Genomic DNA, 24,250 nt, shown 5'->3' on the forward strand with positions numbered 1-24,250 from the left:
CCAGAGTAGTGGGTGGGCCTGGGTCCCCCTAACCCCCTGGCACTGCACCTAACCGTGGAGGAGCATGGCCAATACAGACTGCAACTTGCCCCTGAAGCGAGGGACTAGACTTTAGGTTGTGGTTGGCCCCTGCGGCGGGTGCAAGCCAAAGGACCGCCATGACCACCAGATGGGGGGGTGAAAAAGAAGTAGTGGGCGCTGCCAGAGGGCAGTGTTCTGAAGAGGACACCGCTGAGCAGGGGAGCAACACAGTCCAAAACAGTGGAGTAGAGCAGACAATGGGCAAAACATCACCTGCAGAGGGTGCTCCGAAGCTGGACTGAGCTAATTCCCGGAGCAAACAGCAGGAGGAGCCAGAGGTGGTGAGTCTGCGTGCTATAACACGTGGTGGAGAATGTGGGCATAGATGGTCACCCCTAATACAAGGGGCAGGGACAGGACTGTGACTATTGCACGGAGAATGGGAAACTGAGGTACAGAGGAAGGGACGATGGATCCCAGCTACACCAGTGTTTTCTTGGTGGAGGCCCCTGGTTCTATCCCTGCTTGGGGACAGGCGTGAGCACCCTGACAAAATCCATTTTGAAGCCCTTGGAGGAGAGGAAGGTGATCAGAAACAGTCAACATGGATTCAGCAAGGGCAAGTGATGCCTGACCAACCGGATTGCCTTCTATGATGAGATAACTGGCTCTGAGGATATGGGGAAAGCAGAGGACATGACATATCTTGACTTTAGCAAAGCTTTTGATATGGTCTCCACAGTATTCTTGCCAGCAAGCTAAAAAAGGTATGAATTGGATGAATGGACTGTAAGGTGGATAGAAATCTGGCTAGATCATTGGGCTCAATAGGCAACGATCAACAGTTTGATGTCTAGTTGAAAGCCAGTATAAAGTCGAATGCCCCAGGGGTCTGTGTTGGTTTTGTTCAACATCTTCATTAATAATCTGGATGAGGGGATGGATTGCACCCTCAGCAAGGTCATAGACGGCACTAAACTGGGGGAAGAGGTAGATATTCTGGAGGGTAGGGGTATGGTCCAGATGGACCTAGACATATTGGAGGACTGGGCCAAAAGAAATCTGATGATGATCAACAAGGACAAGTGCAGAGTCCTGCATTTAGGATGGAAGAATCCCAAGCACTGCTACGGGCTGGGGATTGAATGGCTAAGCAGCAATTCTGCAGAAAAGGACCTGGGGATTACAGTGGATGAAAAGCTGGATATAAATCAACAGTGTGCCCTTGTTGCCAAGAAGGCTCACAGCATATTGGGCTGCATTCGTAGGAGCATTGCCAGCAGATTGAGGGAAGTGATTATTCCCCTCTATTCAGCACTGATAAGGCCACATCTGGAATATTGTGCCCAGTTTTGGGCACTCCACTACAGAAAGCACGTGGACAAATTGGAGGGAGTACAGCAGAGGGCAACACAAATGACTAGGTGACTGGGGCACATAATTTATGAGGGGAGGCTGAGGGAACTGGGCTTATTTCATCTGCAAAAGAGAAGAGTGAGGGGGGGTTCCAAAGAGGATGGAGCTTGGCTGTTCTCAGTGGTGGAAGATGACAGAACAAGGAGCAATGGTCTCAAGTGGCAGTGGGGGGTGGTGGGGGGTTAGGTTGGATATTAGGAAACACTATTCCACTAGGAGGGTGGTGAAGTACTGGAATGGGTTACCTGGGGAGGTAGTGGAATCTCCATCCTTAGAGGACTTTAAGACCCTGCTTGACAAATCCCTGGCTGGGATGATTTAGTTGGGGTTGGTCCTGCTTTGAGCAGGGAATTGGACTAGGTGACCTCTTGAGGTCTTTTCCAACTCTAATCTATGATTCTAAGATGAAGTGATGTCACAGTGCCAACAAATCAATAGTTTTTCTTACTGAGATAAAAAATTTAGAATAAAGAAAAAGAAAGTATGAAAGAAAATGTTCCTAATTGGGTGTTAAATTACTTTTCCAACTGAAATGCCAAGAACCTGCCTAGGTTTTAGAATCAAACATGGTGAAGAAAAATGTTTACTAATTGACAATAGAATTTTCTGAAAAGGTAGAATAAAAGAAACATTTGTCACTTAACAGGAGATATGTTAAGAGTTAGAAAGGATTCAGTGAATTTTAAATGGAGATTAAACCAGAAAACAAAGAAATCATTAAACTGATCCGGAAACAAATCCAAGGGAAATGGTCTGTATAGGAGACAATTGTGTTGCCGGCATGAAATTGTCCTTACTGTTGTTCCAATAAAGCCATTATGATTAGAAATCTCTTAAAGATAGCATATAAAAACTCTTCTCTAGCAGACAAGAAGCATTACTAGCAGTTGGCAGAGGAGACACAGCAGTAGCGGACCATAGGGATACACCAAGTTCCATGTATTTTTCCCACAGATCCAGACATACTCTAGTGTCCCAACTTCCTTTGGGCAGCCATGTAAAGCATGTGCTACCACCACCTCCAGTAACCAGAGCCAAACTCCTGTGGAGACAAAAGACTATCCCTAGTGGTTACATGGGAAGCTACAGAGAGCACATCTGAGAGCCTCCCATATGACATTACTAGCTTTCTTTTCTTTTCTTTTCTTTTCTTTTCTTTTTTGGTGAATGGAGTGACATTTAGCAGGGAGAGGCTTTGAGAACCCTTGGAGAAGATCTTGAATTACCCATACACCTATATGAATATTTAAACTAAGGAATGCAAGATAATTATCATGATGAGAAGAACACAACTGCATCTTGTTTAGGACCTTGAGATTGATAATAAAGGATCCCTGAGAAAATTTTACTAGAATCTCTGAATATGAGCTGCCCATGCATCCCCTCTTCACCTTGAATGGTCCCTTGAAATATGTGTTAACTATTTTTGCTTAACAGTCTGTTCCATTTTGCTTAATTGTGTTTCCTAATTCCTGATTAGCTGTGACACTCTGAGTACTTTTCCCAGACCTGAAGAAGAGCTCTGTGTAAGCTTGAAAGCTTGTCTCTTTCAGCAACAGAAGTTGGTCCAATGAAAGATATTACCTCGCCTCCCTTCTCTCTCTATTCAGTAATAAAGTAAAATAGATGAGCAAACATAAATAATTTTAAAAATCCACCTTCAATATCACCCTTTGGAAGAGGAAAATAGAACAAAGAAAATAAATAATTCTTACATTTGTCTTTTTGACTAGATAATATTTTTTTACAGACTTAGTAGTTAGAATTCCATAAATACCAAAGTAACATTAATTCCTTGAAAAAGGAACTTGTGTTTTTAATGATGACCTTGTGGCATTACACCCTATATTCTTCATAGAGATGTTATGATGTGATTATGACATAACTGTGATGTATTTTGTGCAAGATAAGGCATGTGAGCTATCACATTGAGCAACCATTGGATTATCATATTTGTACACATGTATCTGAAGTTAGGAATATTGTCTGTGCACCTATTACAAATGTGTTTACACCTAGGGAACACCCACTAGACAGAATGCAATCAGTCTAGATTGCTGGCTGGAAAGGGCCATTAGGAAGAACAATAGGTCTTAGAAGATGCTAATCTTTCACTGGGAAAGCCATCCTGGGGATGCTGCAAACAGTCTCTGAGTTATGGCTATAGGGTCATGTGATCAAGTCACCTGATACTGGACGCCATGATAATATTACTATTTTTCCACTGACTGGTGGTGGGAGTTCCACTTCCGCAGATTAGGCCTCAACTGGAATATTGTGTCCAGTTCTGGGTGCCACATTTCAGGAAAGATGACGACAAATTGGAGAATATCCAGAGGAGAGCAACAAACGTCTAGAAAAAAATTCTATGAGGGAAAATTGAAAAAATTGGACTTGTTTGGTCTTGAAAAGAGGAGATTGAGGGGGGACAGGTAACAGTTTTCAAGTACATTAAAGATTGTAACAAGGAGGAGGAAGAAAAATTGTTCTCATTATCCTCTGAGGAAAGGACAAGAAGCAAAGGGCTTAAATTGAAGCAAGGAAGGTTAGTTTGGACATTGAGAAGACTTCCTGTCAGGGAAGTTAAATACTGTAATAAATTGCTTAGGGAGGTTATGAAATCTCCATTATTGGAGATTTTTAAGAGCAGGTTAGACAAACACCTCTCAGGGAAAGTCTAGATAATATTGTCTAGCCTTTAGCGCTGGGCACTAGACTAGAACAGTGGGAAGTGGAGCGGGCCAAGGGACGTGCTGGCCGCCCTTCCTGCAGCCCCCATTGGCCTGGAGTGGTGAACCGTGCCCAGTGGGAGCTGCTAGGGCCGAACCTGCGGACGCAGCAGGTAAACAAACTGGTCTGGCCCGCCAGGGGCTTTCCCTGAACAAGCAGCAGACCGGCTTTGAGAACCACTGGACTAGAAGACCTCTCAAGGTTCCTTCCAGTCCTACGATTCTATCCCACAGAACGAGGTTAGGGCACTCTTATAGAAGATGTAGGTTCTAATCCCTGCTACAAGTCAGGCAGAGGGATCTGAACCCAGATATCTCACATCCTGGGTGACCACCCAAACCGCTGAACTAAAGGTTAGAATGGGGTAGTACCATCACCTCCTCCTCCTGTGTTTTATGCAGAGACCAGTATGATCTGTTAGGTGGCTTCTGAGAACTCCTACTAGATCAGGCTTTCCTATCTTGAGGATCACACCACGGCTTAGATGAGATGTATGGCTTCATGCTTGAGATAGCTGTGGGCACACCTACCTGCAGATTTTTAGGCTCCGAGGACAGTTTATTGGCAGTAATTGAGGCACCTAGGACATTAGGTGCCCACAGAATTAGGAGGCAGCAGCTGAGCATCAATTCTGAGGTTCTGAATTTTGGACTTAGGTGCCTAAAGTGGCAGTTAGTGCTTAATTGCCTTTGTGGATCTAGCCTTTATGTAAGAGGACTGTTGCCCCCTTATAACATTCAGTTGGGGTGTTATAGTTGCTAGCGCCCAGTACTAAAAAGGGGGAAGGGTCGATGGGAAATCAGGACCCTGAGACTGACAGTCCCTCGGAACAATGGGGAGAGGCCAGTGCTCCAGGTCAGCCTGAATGATAGGGTGGGCAGGCTAATCAGAGAGTCAGGAGACCAGGGAGGTCCCGTGCTCCATGTGAGCTGGATTTGCCTGGGTCAGACAGAGTGGGGCCGAGCTAAGGAGAAAGTCGGGGCCCAAGCTGAGCTGGGGAGCAGAGCTGTGCCAGATCCAGAGAGAGCAGATCCTGTCCTGGGAGCAGAGCTGCAGCCCCAAAGCTAGAGGCACAGCCTGAGGAGCAGACCTGTCCTGAGAGCAGAGCTGTAGCAACCAAAGGCAGAGGGGCCAAAGAAGCAGCCCAGGGAGCTGGAGGCAGAGCAGCAGCAGCAGTGCAGAGACAGAGCGGTGGAGCTGGGGCTGGAGCTGGGTGCGGTGAGCAGCTGGGGAGACCGAGGGGGACCCTGGGCAGCGGGCCCAGCACAGGGAGATGCCTCAGCCAAGAGGCTCTGCAGGCCAGGCTTGGATCATAACCCTGACAGGGCGGGGGGCGACACTGGGTCCTACCACTTAGAGCCTGAGAGCGTGTGGCCACCACCAGAGCAAGTGTCCAACCCACAGCATCCCTGCAGCAAAGCCAGGGCCTGAGAAGAAGGCCTGGGACTTACAAGGAACAGACTGTGAACTGCTCTGACATTCCAGAGACACTGTTTGTGATGTTCCCTGCCAGAGAGCGGGTTGATGTGTTTCCTTTAACCTTTCCCATTTTTCCTTATTCTTTTTAAAATTAATTGTTGATTAAATAACTTGCATTTGCTTTAACTCGTATGTAATAGTCAGTGGGTCAGAGAAGTGCTCAGTGTAGAGACAGTACCCCAGAGTGGGGACATCCTAGCCCGTCCTAGGTGACCACAGCAGGGTTGGGGGTCGAGCCCCCCAGGAATGCTGGGCTCAGCACTGGGGTTACGAGGACTCTGCCAGACAGGAGAGTGGAAGGGGAGTCCTCAAGGGCAGGGAGACCACTGGGTAAAGGAAGTGGGAGCAAGGACTCAGATCCTTTCACTAGCCCACTTCACCGGGGTAGTGCAGAAGCCAGGAAAGTTCCCCATAATAGCGGGACTATTCCCCCGCTTACATTTAGCTGCTTCATGAAAGAATACAACTCTAGGAGAGTCATTCAGCCAAGTAGGCTGTAAATCTAAGATAAATAGGTATGTATCTTAATCTTATATGAGTATAGATGCTCAGATTTACAGCCACAAGATGTAGACTGATCAGTTTAATTAGAATAATGTTTCAAATTGTGTCCTGAATAATTGCATCTTAGACATTTTAGAAGTTTTTCAATAGCTCATTTCCTCTTTTGAAGAAGTATGTAGTTCTTTGTGAAGAGTGCTAGGGTTTTCTGCTTTGTAAAAAAGCTAAAGCTGTTCCTAAGTCTCTCATCCCTACTAAAAAGACAGTTTATCTGTTGAAAGCTTTGCTGGTACTTTTTAGGTTAGTTCAATAGAAAGGTGTTCCCTGTAGACAATTTTAAGAGAGACAGAACAGGCAGCATTGACATTGCTGTAGTAAAACAAAACGCAAGTCTTGTAATAGCAATTTCCATCAAATTGAATTAGTGTTGTATTGTATTAGTGCTCCTCTCCTTCAATATAACATGAATGTTGCTAATATGATAACCTTTTTGTATTGTATTAGACCAAATGAATACGCATTGGATATGATGGGATATTGTTATCTTGATGGAAAATAGTTAAGATGAGAAATGGACTTCATAAAAACTTAAATGTAGCACTCTTAGCTTTTTGGTGGAACCCATATCCACCCTACTGACAGGGGACAAAAAGCAGATTGGCACTGAGAAAACCTACCAGTTAGCAAGTGCATTAAACATGCTCACACCAGAATCTGCTTTTACTGCTATTTTGGTCATCCATACTGCTCTTTTAGTATAACCTGCTTGGACCTTTTTTTTGGAAAAGCCAGAAACTATCCTTTGGTATGGAAAAGTCATTGCTTTGTTTATTTAAAGAATCTTGTCTTGCTTTACTTTGCTCTGTGCTTAACTCCTTTTTAGCCTGAATGCAGAAAGAACGTCTCCCTTTTGAGAATTTTCCATACAGATCTATATCACTGCAACGAGCACATTTCTGGAACATGAGCTCTGAACCTTCTGAATAGCAATGCTGCTTGAGGCTGCATGCAAGCTTCTTTGTGATCTGAAGATGTGGAACCATGATCCCAGCAGTTGCAGGGTCTTTGACCACCATAAGCAGCAAGATACTGACATTATCTCCCATCGACTTATTGTGTCTTCACCAGACCCACTGAATCGACGCCACTGCATCAATCGCAGTGCCACTGATTTAGCCAGTAGTGAAGGCAAGCCCTTAGCGATTTCTTGAGGCACTTATATCATTGTTGCCATTAAAAATCATGCTACAATCATTTGGTTTGGTTGATCAAAAGAAGCATTAGTACAGGGCAGTTGAAAATTAGAAATATGACAATGCTATTGCTCTAATGTAGATGACCCTTATCAAACATGGATGTTTTTTATATTGTACAGAGATGTAAAAAGATCAAGATTCTCTTCCAACTGGCACCTACCTCAAGGTGGATCTGTCATGGAGCCGTGGATCTGTCATGGATCCATGGATCTGCTATAAATCACAAAGTATCTAAGAAGTAAAGATGCACATATATCCCGATGGATGGAAAAGAATTAAGGGAAAGGGGAACAGCAATGCAGTGGCAGAAGAAATTAATAATAGAAAACTACAGTATTATCTAACACCATCAAAAAAGATAATTAAGTATACCTACTGAACCTTGTTGTATAGTGATGAGTCATCTCTGAACTAGAACCTGATTAAACTATATGCAGTGATGAGTCATTCCCGTGCTAGTCTCCAGCCAATCCACAAGCCAGGAGCTGGTCTGTTGACTCTCAAGGCAGGTATATAAGCCTCACAGGGAAAATGGTAGCTCAGCCTGTGCAACATCACTTAATGTCTTGGAACTTTCCCCTGCTTGACAGTGGTCACAGACTCCACAGGCATTAGCCAGCTCCAGCTCTGCTCCCAATCCTATTCCAGCCTTGTTCCTACTCCTGCTCCAGCCTTGCTCTTGCTCTGGCATTGTTCCCAGACCTATTCCTGCTTTGTTCCAACCCTGCTCTGGAGTACTAATTCTGCCTCTGACCACTAGACTTGACTGCCACCACTCTGACTACTAGGCTTGACCATCCCTGTCATGGTTTCTGACAGTTGTGTTATGAGGAACACAAATTAAATAGAAATAGCTTGGTTAGTACTAATATCACTTGGCTCTTATATAATGCTTCAATATATTGTGAAATGATTTACAAAAGAAAGTATCACTACCCCAATTTTTCACATGGGAAAACTGAGGCAGAGAGGATACTTCCACACGGTGAATGACTGCCCACAGCAGCGAGTCTCAGAGATCAACAGATTCAGGATTCCCAGGCTTGAGCTACCATGTTAAAAATATCTGTTAGATATTGCAGCTTTGGGACGTGCTTGGGCTCGAAAGCTAAGAGACAGGGTTAGCTTCAGAGCTCAACTCCAGCCTGAGTTGCAACATCTGCACAGCCATTTTTAGTACTCTGGCATGAGCCCCACAAGCACAAGTTTTTTGACCAGGGATCTGAGACTTGCTGCTGCTGCTCGATATGTAGATGTACGCAGACAGTTAGGTTGTCTCAGAAGTATGACCATCCCCAAAGGAAAGGATGATGAAAAATGAAATTTCACAACTTCCTGAAAATCATAGAATCATACAATCATTGAAGATTAGGTTTGGAAGAGACCTTAGGAGGTCATCTAGTTCAACCCCCTGCTCAAAGCAGGACCAACACCAACTAAATCATCCCAGCCAGGGCTTTGACAAGCCAGGCCTTAAAAACCTCATTCCACCACCTCCCTAGGTAACCCATTCCAGTGCTTTACCACCCTCCTAGTGAAATAGTGTTTCCTAATATCCAGCGTAGTCCCCCCTCACTGCAACTTGAGACCATTGCTTCTTGTTCTGTCATCTGCCACCACTGAGAACAGCCGAGCTCCATCCTCTTTGGAACCTCCCTTTACGTAGTTGAAGGCTGCTATCAAATCCGCCCTCACTCTTCTCTTCTGCAGACCATATAAGCCCAGTTCCCTCAGCCTCTCCTCATAAGTCATGTGCCCCAATCCCCTAATAATTTTCATTGCCCTCTGCTGGACTCTCTCCAATTTGTCCACATGCTTTCTGTAGTTGGGGACCCAAAACTGGAAGCAATACTCCAGATGTGGCCTCACCAGTGCTGAATAGAGGGGAATAATCACTTCCCTTGATTTGCTGGCAATGCTCCTACTAATGCAGCCCAATATGCTGTTAGCCTTCTTGGCAACAAGGGCACACTGTTGACTCATATCCAGCTTCTCATCCACTGTATTCCCCAGGTCCTTTTCTGCAGAACTGCTGCTTAGCCATTTGGTCCCTAGCCTGTAGCAGTGCCTGGGAATCTTCCATCCAAAGTGCAGGACTCTGCACTTGTCCTTGTTGAACCTCATCAGATTTCTTTTGGCCCAATCCTCCAGTTTGTCTAGATCATTTTGGACCCTATCTCTACCCTCCAGATTATTTACCTCTCCCCACATTTTAGTGTCATCTGCGAACTTGCTGAGCGTGCCATTCTTCCCATCATCCAGCTCATTAATGAAACCGTTGAGCAAAACTGGCCCCAGGACCGACCCCTGGGGCACTCTGCTTGATACTGGCTGCCAACTAGACATCAAGCCGTTGATCACTACCCATTGAGCCCGATGATCTAGCCAAATCCAAAGTATCTTCTTCTTTCCATTTTAAACATAATCTGTGTAGATATTTATGTCATCATTGCCATGGTATCTGACTAACGTGAAGTTGCTAAGCATAAAGTTTTACAGAAAACAAGTTCAAATCCCACTAGTACCTGACCTATGGATAAAGTCCATTGCCACCTTAGCAAAAAACCCAGAAGGGTATCAATGACTACATTCGTCCCCTCCTTCCACATAATTCAAGGACTTCCCTATGCTTCTGAGACATGCGACTATCAAAAACTTCCACCTGAAGAGTTTCCAGCACTTCAGCGTGCCATATATAGTATAAGTACTTATAAGTACTGGTGCAAAAGGCAGCATATTGCCCATTAAGCAAGCCAGCCAAATTTCCATTGCTTTCACGCATTTAACATCATCATTTTGTGCCAAACAAACAAACAAACAAAAATTCAGTTGCTAAAAAAATACTAGAAAACTTACATCAGGTACAAAGCATTTAATATACACCCCCCCTCGACATCTGACTTATTTAATACTATGCAAATGAAAGAGTCTGACAGGAATAAAGATGTCATAAGATGTTTAATAATATTACCAAAACTCCACAATGGAGCTCCCAATATTAAAAGATTCTAGCAGTACTTGAATAGTTTCAGTTGAGGATATTACTTCTGCCCACCAAAGTGGCAGTTCCTTCGAATGACATATTTATTGTTGGCCTTCTGCTGAGCAGTAGAATACGTTGGGGTCCTGCAGGTCAGTTTCCCACTGGTGGAAAAGCAGCAACATACAAGTTTGGGTAACACTAGTTTATTTGCACTATATACACCAGTTCTTCAACACAGTTGGTCACAAACAGCAGGCAAGCAAATCCCTCTTCCAGGAATCTCAGCCCAAAACATATTCTCAGTTCCCAGGATGCAAGTCTGTACCAAGGATTGGCTCTAGTTTGAGAGTTTAAGGCAGACAGCAAACTCCCTTAGTGTTTGCTTCCCCAAAAGCACTGGCAGCACAATCCTAAAAACAAGATAGCATTTCTTCAAAACTGTACTTGGCTCACAAATTAAGAAAAAGAACTCGTGACACTATGTATAATGGTTCAACCTGGTGATTCTTGCCATAATATTATCAAACAGTTTAAAGTATTTAGACCTAAAGACCTCTGTTGTGGGAAGCTGAGAAGGAGAGGGAGTTTGTTCTAACCCAACCCCCAAAATGCAGCAGGTCAGAATATTCTTCTAGGGCTGTTTTGATTAGGTAGGCAGAGGAGGAGGCAGAAGGTTGCCTAACACATCCATCTACACTTCATAGTCCTAATGGGATATGGACAGTCATGGGGACTGATGGGAGCCACAGCAAGTGCCAAGTGAGGACTGTGAAGTGACTCTGTTGCTGAAACTAGTCCCAGATGACGCTTTGCAACAGAGGCAGCAGCAGCACATCCAGTGGCATGGTGGCGGATTAACCACTGAGTCAAGGGGGCCTGTGCCCAGTGTCCCCACCAACTGAAGGACCCCTAGGAAAATGGGCACCCCCTCACTCCAACGTGCTCCACCCCCCTGCCCAGCGCTCCTGCTGGGGAGTGGGGTCAGAACATAGGGGCTTGACCTGCCCTGGCAGTCCGGCGCTCCTGCTAGGGAGTGGAGTCAGGGCATGGGGGCTTGCCCTGCCCTGGGCTTCCCCCACTCCTGCTGGGGAATGGGGGAAGCCCCCTTGTCCCAACCCCGCTCCCCAGCAGAAGCGCAGCGGGGAGGAGGGGACTGCAGGGGAAGAGGTGAGGAGGGGCCCCACTTCTTAGGGTTGCCAATTTTGGTTGGACATATTCCTGGAGCTTTCATCACAGGACATATTATTTAATTAAAGATTAATCTTTAATTCCTGGAAACTCCAGGACAATCCTGGCAGGTAGGGCACCACTCTTCCTTATAAATAATAATCTTTCATTTCCATGCCTGTAACTACCCCACTCTGTAACCACTCAGTGGTGTAACAAGCTGCCTGGAAACAGTGAACTGTGGGCAGGAGACAGGGGAGGTTGAAATGTTTTCCATTTACAAATCTAGTTCATTTTAGTTAAAGGTAGTCCATGCAATCCATAGGTGACAAAATCATTTGTGTCAAATTCGACTGGGGGGTGACTTTTTTTTCCATAAATGTGTGGGTGGAGTGGGGGAGGGGAAAAGAGGATGACTGTGGAGTTTTGTGTGTTTGCATGCAACCATAACAAGCTAAGCCGTACGGAAGCTAACACATTTTCCTGCTGATTCCCTCATGTATTCCCATCATCCCTCATGATCCCATCCTGGTTAATAATGGTAATTAAGGTAGTTAATAATCCTGATATCTGCAAACTTTTCCTGAAGAGGGACCCCGGATAGGTAGTCACATTTCAGAGAAGGGTGTATTTTCCAGGCTTACCTCAGTAGCTGACCAAACCACTCCATTCATAGATATGCTGTTTATTCACCATAGGTTTGAAAACTTTGGTTGCGTACACTACTGGTTTCCCACAAGCAGCTTGGAATAACATCTCCCTTTGCCAATCAGACACCACAAGAACTGTAACATCCTCCAAAATGTGGAAGGCCTGAAATGATACAAAAAGCATTGTAGCAAGACCACTGACCCACACCACAGCTTGATTCCCCTGTGTGGTATCCTGTGATGCAGTCCAGAAATAGATTGGAAAACTTGATGGCTGGGTGGTCCATGCAATCAGGCCCCATGAGTGGCTGGGCAGAGCAACTTTGTCCCATCCATCTCTTCTCCTTTGGATGTCTCTACCTCCCTCCCCCAAGGCAAAGTGCATCGCAAACTGGGAAAGAAGGGGAAAGAGAATGGAGGGTTGGCCAAGGACCATCCAGCAGTGAGGGGTTTAGTCTTCTGCATGGTTTCACTGTTTGCACTTCTTCATGCACTTTCCTTTATTTTGTTTGGTTTGTTAAGATTCTGTTGTTACTGGTGTTTCAGTGTGGTAATGCTGGCCTGCATGGCTATGAGTGAATGTTGTACTTTTCTAATATACATTCATAAATAAAGCTATTTATTTTATCAAGTAAACACATGATCAGGAGCAATTAGGATTTACTATGCAAATTCTATTCCTCGGTGCAGTTATCTACATCAACCCAGACTTCAATCACTTCCTTACATCAATCCATACTGTGAATAACCCCCTTTTTCCCCACAATTTGATAAGTGCTCATGTCATTCATGAGTACATTGCATGACAATCCACCCATGCCCCCTCTCCAAGCAGTTAAACCCCACTGGGCCATGCAAGTCCGTAATGTGAAAGCACAAAGCACCCCAAACTTCTATTACCCGGATGCTTCAGCTTCAGCACTTTCTGGCTGAAGGTACCAATTCAGGAGCCCCTTGCTGTCATAGGTCTATTCAGGCAGAAATGGCACACCTCTGGTTTTACAAAGATTGTGGAGAGAACAGCAAGCCACAGTAATGCAGACAGTATTGATGACACTGGCATCCAAATGGGTCTGAAAACTTCCCCAGTGGGATTTCAATCTGCCAAAAGCACATTCAACAATCTTTCTACACCTGCTGATAGTGTAATTAAACCGTCTTTTGTCAAGTCATCTGAAATCAAGACAAAAAGGGGCATGCAGGGCCCCCAGAATAACAGTGGGGCTAGTAACTCCTATGACACTGCACCCATATTCTTCACAGTAATATTATGATAGGATTATGACATAATCATAATGTACTTTATGTGAGATAAGTCATGTGAAGTGTCATTGGAAAGGTTATGATTTACTAAATATGATTGTCCTATTTGTATTTGAAGTTAAGAATATTGATTATGTGTCTGTATTACAAATGTGTTTACACCTGGGGAATGCTCAGTAACAAGATGCTTTCATTCTGAAAAGCTGGGTGGGGGAGTGCCCAAGTTAGTGAACTAATTGGGAGAACAAAAGGCCTTAGGAGAAGCTTATCTCCAACCCAGGGGAGCCTTCCTGAGGACACTGCAGACAGTCTGAATAATGGCTGCTGTGACACTACAGAGACATGTAACCATGTCACCTGGTGCTGGACTCCATCTTGGGGTATCAGTATTTTTTCACTTGCTGGTGTGGGAACCAAGCTTTGAAACAAAGGGTTTCTGCCATATGCAAAAGCTATATAAGGCAGGGAAGTGACATCATCGTGTTCTTCACTGACTCCCCACCCAAAGAGACTCCTGGAAATACTTGAGGAACAAAGACTGAACTGGAGGAAGTGCGGGATCCAGGCTAAAGGGATTTTTAGCCTGTGAATGGAACACCTGGGGATTCCAAGGTATAAGCAAGTACAGCTTGCCTGTTAAGAGTTTGCAGCCTGCTTGTATCATGACTTAGGGAGAGACTTTGCTGTTCATATCTGATCCATGTAGTATATTAAGCTTAGTTTGCATGTTCTGTTTATTTGCTAAGTAGTCTGCTTTGATCTATTTGCTATCCCTTATAATCCATTAAAATCTATCTTTTGTAGTTAATAAACTTGTTTTTGCTTTGTCTAAAACCAGTGTGGGAGTCATAACTTGGGGCAGAAAGCACTTGTATATTCCTCTCCACATTGAGGGAGGGGGCAAATTTAATGAGCTTACGCTGTACGGTTCCTTGTGCAGTGCAAGATGGTATAATCTGTGGATTTACACTCCAGAGGTGGTGCACATGTGAGTAGCAGGGAAGTTCCCTAGCCGTAGCCTTCCCATGCAGGGCTGATCACAGCATCTGCATGTAATTACAGTTGGGTGTGCCCCTACCTGTATGTGTGCTGGTGAAAGTGAAGGCTGATCTCAGCAGTACAGTGTAAAGGGAACACAGGCTGGTGGGTCAGGAGGCTCAGTGGTACCCCAGTTTCAGGTGGCACCCCAGGGGGAACCCATCACAACTCCATTTATGGCAATGTTATTTGGTGGGAATAGTGTCCCAGACTGTCCATGAATATAAACTCCCAAATGATAAAAAAAAAACCCTTGTAAGCCTGAGACCTGATCAACTCACCACTCCTCCCTCCCAGCTTTGGGTGAAACTCAGGAAGTTCATCACCGAAATAGAAAAAAGAATGTTCCACTGCTGATAAAGCCCTCCCCCCACACCTTGGCAACGTCCCTAACGAGAGTTATAACCACCAAGTTTGTAAAGTAGAGGCACCCAGGTTCTGGGAAATTAGGGAGGATACAGAAAGAGACTCAACAAATGGTAGGATAAGCTCTAACCAGCATTTTTATGCTGACCATCTGCATAAACAGAGAAGGTCACAACTAAGTTACGATTTGGGCATGAAAGATAAAATGTAAATATTTGGGCAGGAAGGAGGACACATAGGTGCCAGTGTGTAATTGGTTAATTTTTTTTGTTATTTAGGAGTGTGATATAATATGATAGGTTTAGTAAATGTGAAGGAGGTTGCTAGTTTTCTTGTATACTGTAAATGAAAAAACAATGCTCTTTGGGAACCATTTTGGGACTGCAGTTCAACATCAAGCTGCTGGAACTGGGACCCCTCTGCACAACTGTGACATGCAGAGGCATCGTCAGGAACCCCCAGATGAATGGATGCTGACTGGCCATTGGATGAAATTTGTCTGTATATTGGGAGTGGTGAGCTTCAGAGATTTGTTTGGTATATGTATTCTGTGTGTGAGGTATTTAAGACTTTTTCAATTGGAAAAGGTTCTGCAGACCCGTAGAGCCTGGAGCCTCGAGAGAAGGGAGAGAGGGTACTTAAATTGACCAGGTTTCTTCCTGAGTCCCAGGGGTAAGGCCCTTACACCCTGAGCCCTCGGAAGGGAAAGGGTGGGGGTGCCTAAATTGATTGGGTCATGCTTTGAGCCCTTGGTAGGGTATAAGTGGGGTGCCCTAGATTTTTGCCAGTAACACTGGGGAATCATGAACATTCCCAGTGCAATCACACTGACATTCATAAACTGACCTCTGTGGTCCACAAGGACCGGCATAACAATATAGTAGTACCCTTTGTGGTTTATGTACAAACATGCTCCTGGAGAAGGGCAAAGTATGGGCATATGAGTCCAACCAATGGGATTTCCAAACGGCACCTGGGCCATTCTCTCAAAGCCAGCAATTACTGCAAGAATATCTTTTATGCCTCCACCTTGGGGCAAACCACATGCCTGATTGCCTCAGAAACCTCCACAACCACTTTAACCACAGTTGACTTTCCAGCACCAAACTAGTTGGCAACAGAGCTGTAGCATTCTGGGGTAGCCAGCTTCCAAACAGTTATAGCAACCTGCTTCTGGACCAGAATGGTTGCCCTCATGCATGTGTCCTTATGCTGGAGGTTTGGGGCAAGCTGCTCACAAAGTTCCAGAAATGTCGCTTTCTTCATGCAAAAGTTCTGGACCTACTGTTGATAATCCCAGGTCTGCATGATGATGTGGTCCCACCATTCTGTGAGTGTGGCTCTGCTCCAGAAGCGCTGCTCTAAGTAGAGGACATCAGTGTTTACACCAAGTGTTCTGAGAATCATCTGCCAGTTTGAGTCTGCCATGTCTGTGTCCTTCTTCTCCTCCTGTTCCATCATAAGCTCTGTCAGGTGCCCTTGGTGGTGTTAGAGAGCTTATTCCTTCACTCTCCCACTTCCCTGTTCCTTCTCGCATGAACAGAGAGCAACAATACCCGAAGTCCAAAGGTGCAAACAATTCTATGTTTATTGGGGTGAACTTCCAGCAAGCTTAAATCCAAGTTCCTTTTTCCTTATTTTCGAATCCCAACTTACTTCCTGTTTGCCCCTAATTTATATAGTAATATTCTTAGCTATACCTTAACCAATCATTCTACTGATATTTACCTAACCAATCCTAACATATTGTAACATGATTAGCTAACCAATTATATCCCACCACCTTAATTAGTTTACACCCAGCAAAATTAATTATATAGCAGACAGAAACAATCACAGAACCAGACAGAGACCATGCAAATAAACAATAGCAAAGTGGGAACTATAATGACAAAACAATACAGAAGTGAGGATTTCACAACTACATCTATAAAGACATAAGGGTTTCCCAGCTGTGTCTATTGGTAAGTGAGTTCTTACCAGACAGAAAACTATCAAACTAAATTTCCTTTTACATCTTCTAGGCTCTTTCCTTTCTCTGGAGGTGATAGATTGGATCACCTTCCTAACAGCCCCATATTGACTAGTTTGGAATGTGAGGAGGTGACCCGTCGCTTCCCAGCTTATGGCTGCCTCTGCTGCTTAACCAAGGGCATTGGCCTAAGAACAGGGCCTCAGACTGTCACAGTGAGAGAAGGCCCTTACACAGATCTTTCTTGTATACCTCTATTACGAGCTAAATGATAAACATATACCTAAATCCTTAAAGTATAGGCCTTTACAGGCAGGCCTGAATATCTATATCCTAACAGGTGGGTCAGAAAATGAGGCCAAAATGTCCACCAGCATCTCATGGAAACTCTGTCCCTTTTCTGCCTGAAGAGTGAAAGTGTAAGCAAGAGAAGTTCTTCAAAAGGCACCTCCTCCATGTTGCTGGCTCTGGTAGCTAGGAGTGCACAGACCAAAATGACTGCCCAGTAGGATGTGTTGGCTGGCTGTTCAAACTTCCTGTTACATGCAGGGTGGACAGTCAAAGTTTTTGCACAGTGCACCACAGTCAAAGGGCTAGAGCAGCCACATCTAAGGAGGGTGCTAGGGACTGGAGTCTGGGATATGGTTGGTTTGACTCAGAGCTGTGTGCTGGAGCACGGACATAAGAATCCCATATTCGAGCCCAGGTTAGAAAAGTCTTAACCTAGGGTTAACAATCAGTGCAGATGCTCAAGTCCTGTGTTCTCAAACCCAGAGTCAGCTGATTCACATCCCACTAACCCTGCACTTTCATTGAAGTGTAGACATATCCTTAGTATGCATAAAAAAGAAAAGCAAGCAGAGATTTTTGCAGTTTGGCTTTACCATGGTATTATCACCTTCAAAGGGAGCTACTCCCAAGGATAATGTAGAAAGTTATCCTGCTGATTCTGAGCACCCACTGATAAGCAAGCCATTTGGCAGTTATACCCACTGGCATGCAGTTCAGGTAAACTTTAGCCAGAGGTGAAAGTAAGCCAGTAGGCAATTTAAAGCCCTGGGGTAGTGGCGGCAGGGCTGCAATGGGGATTTAAAAGGCCTCGGAGCTCCAGCCGCCGCTACCGCCTCAGCTCTTTAAATCCCCACCGGAGCCCTGCTACCGAAGCCCTAGGGTAGCGGCGGCGGGGCTCCGGAGGGGATTTAAAGGGCCGGGGCAGTAGTGGCTGCCAGAGCCCCAAGCCCTTTAAATCTCCACCTGAGCCCTGCTGCCCGAGCCCTGGGGTAGCAGCGGAGGGGCTCTCACGGGGATTTAAAGGGCCCCAGAGCTCCAGTCGCCACTACCGCCCCAGCCCTTTAAATCCCCGCCTGAACCCTGCTGCCCGAGTCCCGGGGTAGCGGTGGCAGTTGGGAGCCCCCAGGGCTCCTCAGTGATTTAAAGGGCCCAGGGCTCCGCTTCCATAGTGTCAGCTGGAGCCCTGGGCCCTTTAAATCACCCCTGAGCCCTGGGGCTCCCAGCCGCCTCTGCAGCTGGTAACTCGGCGGGTGATTTAAAGGGCCCCAGGTTCCCAGCAGCCACTACCTCAGCTGGAGCTCCAGGCCCTTTAAATCAAGATTTAAAGGGCCCGGGGATTTAAGGCTCTGCCTCTTCCGGTTAAGGCCACACCTCTTCCAATTGAGGCCATGCCCCCTGCTCAGGACTCCGGCATACCGGTAAGTCCTCTAATTTACTTTCACCCCTGACTTTAACCCAGCAAATGTTCTAATTAAACTTACACTAGAAACCAAATCCCAGATTTAAACCCGTCTCAATGGCCCTGATTCTCCACAGCCTTGCTCCTTGTGCTGTCATTTACCTCTGTGCAAAGTGGGTGTAAAATGCTGTCAGATCAAAATGAGAGCATTTTACATTCACTTCGTACAGGTGCAAATTACTTTGCAAGTTGCAGGGTAGTGGAGAATCAGGCTCAAAGTGCATAGGAGTTGCAACAGTAGACCTCAGTTAGCTGGTTGCTAATGTGTTATCTGTGCCAACACATCGTAAATATTTGATTCTGCTGTCTATTATTCAACCTGATTTTTGTTCAGAGTACCAAGTAACCCTTCACCGTTGGTGTTTCTGGCTATACATTTTAGAAGCAGTGAGGGTTTAGTACCATCCTTGGGAAAACCATTCTTCAAATATTTAATACTGCCTGCCAAGAATACCACCACTCAGGACTGATAGCAATTCTCATCCCATGATGGCAAAGGTGTCATCTGCAGACAGAGCAATCCTTTCCCACCCAGAACTGATTCTTTGTTCCTCTCCCCTTGTAAAAATTCTGGATAATCTAAAGTACATACAAGTTTCCTGCCAATTGCCTATACTTATTTTCTGTTGCCTGTCTTCCTGCTTACAGGACATTATCCACTGAAGCTCTGACACCTGTTTACTTTTGCAACCATGGCCTAAGCCTGGTGAGAGGGCAGGGTGAATGCTAAATACAGCAGGCTGGGGGTGACTACTATAATTGTTACAGGTACTGATTTGTTCTGATGAGCTGATTACATCTGTAATTTTCTCCCTTTTATTCTCACATAGTTTAATGATGTTGCTGGAGGAGGATTGTGAGCCTTGCTCGAGGTAACGCTGTGGATTCTAGGATTCTGGGGCTATAATTCTGTATTTATTTTGCCCTCTTCATTTCTTTTAAACATATTTCCAAAATGCAACACTTTGCATCATTTTTCTCAAAAAATGGGGTCAGAGAGAGTTCCTCCACAGATGCCATGTTGACCTGTTCCAGGTGAGAATATTCTAACACGAAAATGAAATGGGATATAAACCATCCCAAACATTAAACAAAAACTATGCTGTGAAAATAAAAAGCTTCCTTTTGGTCCCCTAGCTCCTGCTCCAATTTTTTTTTTAACTGTGTCCCTGATGATGCCTTCTTCACCTATTTAAGCATGAGCATCATAGTTTCCCATGCCACCGTATTTATCATTGTGTATATATTTTATATATGCATAATATTGTTAGTTTGATCATTTATTTATGTTAAGCAGTGGCCATTACAGCAAAGTGTAGCATCTGTGGTTTCATTTATGGTGCAGAGGCAAAGTGATTACCGTATTATGAGGCAAGCGCACTCAGGGGTATTACAAAACATGAAATACAACTAAGTTGAGTAAGTTCTTCTAATTTTCCAGGGATGTGGTTATCTCATAGGAGCCACATCTTGTAGTTACCAGATGTTTCACAATAACAGTAACTCTGGACTTGCTTCATTGTTATAACAAGAAGATTTTACTGCAGAGAGAAAGATTGGCATTTTCTCTGCTGGATGAAGATGAAATTGGCAATTTAGAACAGCAGTGGAACTGAGCTGTGTGGTTTACATTGATTAATCTATCTCATTAGAATATTAACCCACCAATCAGTGCTCAAACCTTGCAGTTTTCTAATCAGTGCCATATGTCTGGAGCTTAGTAAACATTTTCCTTAATTTCAGCTACAATGGAGACCACATTAGAAGAGAATGATCCCTGACCCTTTCCCTAAATTGTCAAATCTTTGCAATCTAAATTTTCTGGGTTTTTTGCTTAAAATATACAATGAATGACATATCAGATAACGTAAGTTAGGACTTTATTCCAAATTTCTGCACAAAAATATGGCAGAGACAGAAATAAAAACAATTGTGGGTGCCAATAGGTTGTCTCTTCGTCCACATAATATCAGAAATACCAAATTGGTCAAAAATAGATAAGTTATTATTTGCTTTCAACAACTAAGGCCGTGATTCTGCCATCCTTATTCACATTAAGTAATACCTTACTATGTAAAGTTCTATTAAAATGAATGGCATGAGTAAGGTGGAAGAACCAGCTCCTAAATAAATGCTTGGGGCTAAATTCTGATACCATACTCATGTTGTTGATATCATTATTCATGTTGATACCATTACTCTGTGAACAGAGGAGAAGCAAACAGAGGAAATTTGCCTGGGTGTTCGCCTCAGGGGAGTTCCCACAGAGATTTTGCCTTTCAGACTTCTGTGAGCAGTAAATACAACATCTGAAGAGGCTCTTAGAAGGATAACAATATGGATAGTGAGTGATCAGCTGTTGTGACCTGCACAGGAGGTGCCATGCTTATCTTTCTCCCAGAAGATAGAAGCAACTTCATCTGTAGGAAGTGCACGCTGCTCTCCATATTGGAAGAGAAGGTTAAAGGACTAGAGAGCCAAGTATCAACTCTTTGTTGCATTACAGAAAATGAAGACTTCCTGGATAGAAGTCAGCATTTGGTACTGCAGGCAGAGCATGCTGAAGAATCACAGAGGGCAGCGCAGAATGGGAGAAAAAATTGACAGCATGTGACCTCCAGAAGGAGAAAGAGGAAAACCCATGAACCCTCAATGCAGATAGAGGTAAGAAACCATTTTCAGGATCTCTGCTCAGGTACTACTGTGGTTTGGAAGAATCATCTGAGGGAAGGGATCAGACTGAGACCCCATCAACCAGAAGAGATGGGATGCATTGTCCTAGGGATGGGGGTTCCACAACCACCACTCCCAAGAGGAGGAGACGTGTGCTGGTGGTCGGGGACTCCTTCATAATGGAAATAGAGTCATCCATCTGCCGTCCAGACTGGGAAACTTGAGAACTGTGCTGCTTACCTGGAGCTACACTTCAGGATGTGATGGAGTGTCTGCCGAGACTGATCAACCCCTCGGAACACTACCCCTTCCTACTTCTCTATGTGGGCACCAATAATACTGCCAAGAATGACCTTGAGTGGGTTACTGCAGACTATGTGGCTCTGAGAAGAAGGATAAAGGAGTCTGAGGTGCAAGTCATGTTCTCATCCATCCTCCCTGTTGAAGGAAAAGGCCCAGGTAGGGACCAACAAATTTTGGAACTGAATGCATGGTTGCGCAGGTGATGTTGGAGAGAGGACTTTGGATTCTTTGATCATGGGATGTTGTTCCAGGAAGAAGGATTGCTAGGAAGAGATGGGATCCACCTAACAAAGAGAGGGAAGAGCATTTTCACAGGCAGACTTGCTAACCTAGTTAAACTAGGTTTGCCGGGGGATGGAGACCTAAGCCCTGAGGCAAGTAGGGAAGTGGGATACCAAGAGGAAGCACAAGGAGGAGGGTGCAACAGGGGAGGCCTCCTGATTCATACTGAGAAAGTAGGGCAATTGGTTAGTTATCTTAGGTGCCTGTACACAAATGCAAGAAGGCTGGGAAACAAGCAGGAAGAATTGAAAGTCCTGGCACAGGCAGGGAACTATGATGTGATTGGAATAACGAGACTTGGTGGAGTAATTCACATGACTGGAGCACTGTCATGGATGGGTATAACCTGTTCAGGAAGGACAGGTGGTGGGGGAAAGGGTAGAAGAGTTGCACTGTATGTAAGAGAGCAATATGATTGCTCAGTGCTCCAGAAACTGGAGAAAAGCCTGTTGAGAGTCTTTGGGTTAAGAGTTTAGAGGTGAGAGCGACAAGGATGATGTCGTGATGGGTGTCTGCTATAGACCACCAGACCAGGAGGATGAGGTGGACGAGGCATTCTTTGGACAACTAACAGAAGTTTCCAGATTACAGGACTTGGTACTTGTGGGGCATTTCAATCACCTTGACATCTCCTGGGAGATCAGTACAGCAGGGCATAGACAATCCAGGAAGTTTTTGGAAAGTGTTTGGGATAACTTCCTGGTGCAAGTTCTGGAGGAACCAACTAGGGGCTGTGCTCCTCTTGACCTGCTGCTCACAAACAGGGAAGAATTGGTAGGGGAAGTAGAAGTGGGTGGCAACCTGGGCAGCAGCGACTATGAGATGGTCAAGTTCAGGATCCTGACAAAAGGAAAAAAGGAGAAAAGCAGAATACGGACCCTGGACTTCAGAAAAGCAGACTTTGACTCCCTCAGGGAACTGATGGGCAGGATCCCCTGGGAGGCTAATCTGAGGGGGAAAAGAGTCCAGGAGAGCTGGCTGTATTTTAAAGAAGTCTTATTGAGGGCGCAGGAACCAACCATCCCGATGTTCAGAAAGAATAGTAAATATGGCAGGCGACCAGCTTGGCTTAACAGAGAAATATTTGGTCAGCTTAAAAACAAAAGGGAAGCTTACAAGAAGTGGAAACTTGGACAAATGACTAGGGATGAGTATAAAAATATTGCTCGAACATGCAGGGGTGTAATCAGGAAGGCGAAAGTACAATTGGAGTTGCAGCTAGCAAGAGATGTGAAGGGAAACAAGAAGAGTTTCTACAGGTATGTTGGCACCAAGAAAAAGGTCAGGGAAAGTGTGGGAGCCTTACTGAATGGGGGAGGCAACCTAGTGACAGATGGTGTGGAAAAACCTGAAGTACTCAATGCTTTTTTTTGCCTTGGTCTTCACAGACTAGGTCTGCTCCCAGACTACTGCACTGGGCAGCAGAGTATGGGGAGGAGGTGAGCAGCCCTCAGTTGTGAATGAACAGGTTAAGGACTATTTAGAAAAGCTGGGCATGCAAAAGTCATGGGGCCGGATGCAGTGCATCCAAGGGTGCTGAGGGAGTTGGCTGATGTGATTGCAGAGCCATTGGTGATTATCTTTGAAAACTCGTGGTGACCTTCGGACAATTGGAAAAAGGCAAATATAGTGCCCATCATTAAAAAAAGGAAGAAGGAGAATCCACGGAACTACACACAGGTCAGTCTCACCTCAGTCCCTGAAAAAAATCATGGAGCACGTCCTCAAGGAATTCATTTTGAAGCACTTGGAGGAGAGGCAGGTGATCAGGAACAGTGAATATGGATTCACCAAGGGCAAGTCATGCCTGACCAACCTGGTTACCTTCTATGATGAGAGAACTAGCTCTGTGGATATGGAGAAAGCAGTGGATATGATATTTCTTGACTTTAGCAAAACTTTTGATACCGTCTCCCACAGTATTCTTGCCAGCAAGTTATACAACTATGGACTGGATGAATGGACTATAAGGTGGATAGAAACCTAGCTAGATCGTCAGGCACAACAGGTAGTGATCAATGGCTCGATGTCTAGTTGGCAGCTGGTATCAAGCACAGTGCCCCAAGGGTCAGTCCTGGGGCCAGTTTTGTTCAACATCTTCATTAATGATTTGGATGATGGGATGGATTGCACCCTCAGCAAGTTCGCAGATGACATGAAGCTGCAGGGAGAGGTAGATATGCTGGAGGGTGGGATAGGATACAGAGGGACCTAGACAAATTGGAGGATTGGGCCAAAAGAAATCTGATGAGGTTCAACAAGGACAAGTGCAGAGTCCTGCACTTAGGACGGAAGAATCCAATGCACCGCTACAGACTAGGGACCGAATGGCTCGGCAGCAGTTCTGCAGAAAAGGACCTGGGATTACAGTGGTCGAGAAGCTGGATATGAGTCAACAGT

The 24,250-nt window shown here is 44.9% G+C and overlaps 1 long non-coding RNA gene across 1 annotated transcript; it reads right to left on the bottom strand.

Moving 5' to 3' along the window:
• Window positions 1-752: 752 nt before the first annotated feature.
• Window positions 753-23,910, bottom strand: LOC122463492. The gene is made up of 3 exons (XR_006286918.1): window positions 23,854-23,910; window positions 22,598-22,600; window positions 753-844 (listed from the first exon to the last, which is right to left on the bottom strand). It is a non-coding gene; the product is annotated as an uncharacterized LOC122463492 (long non-coding RNA).
• Between the last annotated feature and the right edge of the window lie 340 nt (window positions 23,911-24,250).

Source organism: Chelonia mydas, chromosome 1 (genome assembly GCF_015237465.2).
Source record: "Chelonia mydas isolate rCheMyd1 chromosome 1, rCheMyd1.pri.v2, whole genome shotgun sequence".
NCBI lineage: Eukaryota > Metazoa > Chordata > Testudines > Cheloniidae > Chelonia > Chelonia mydas.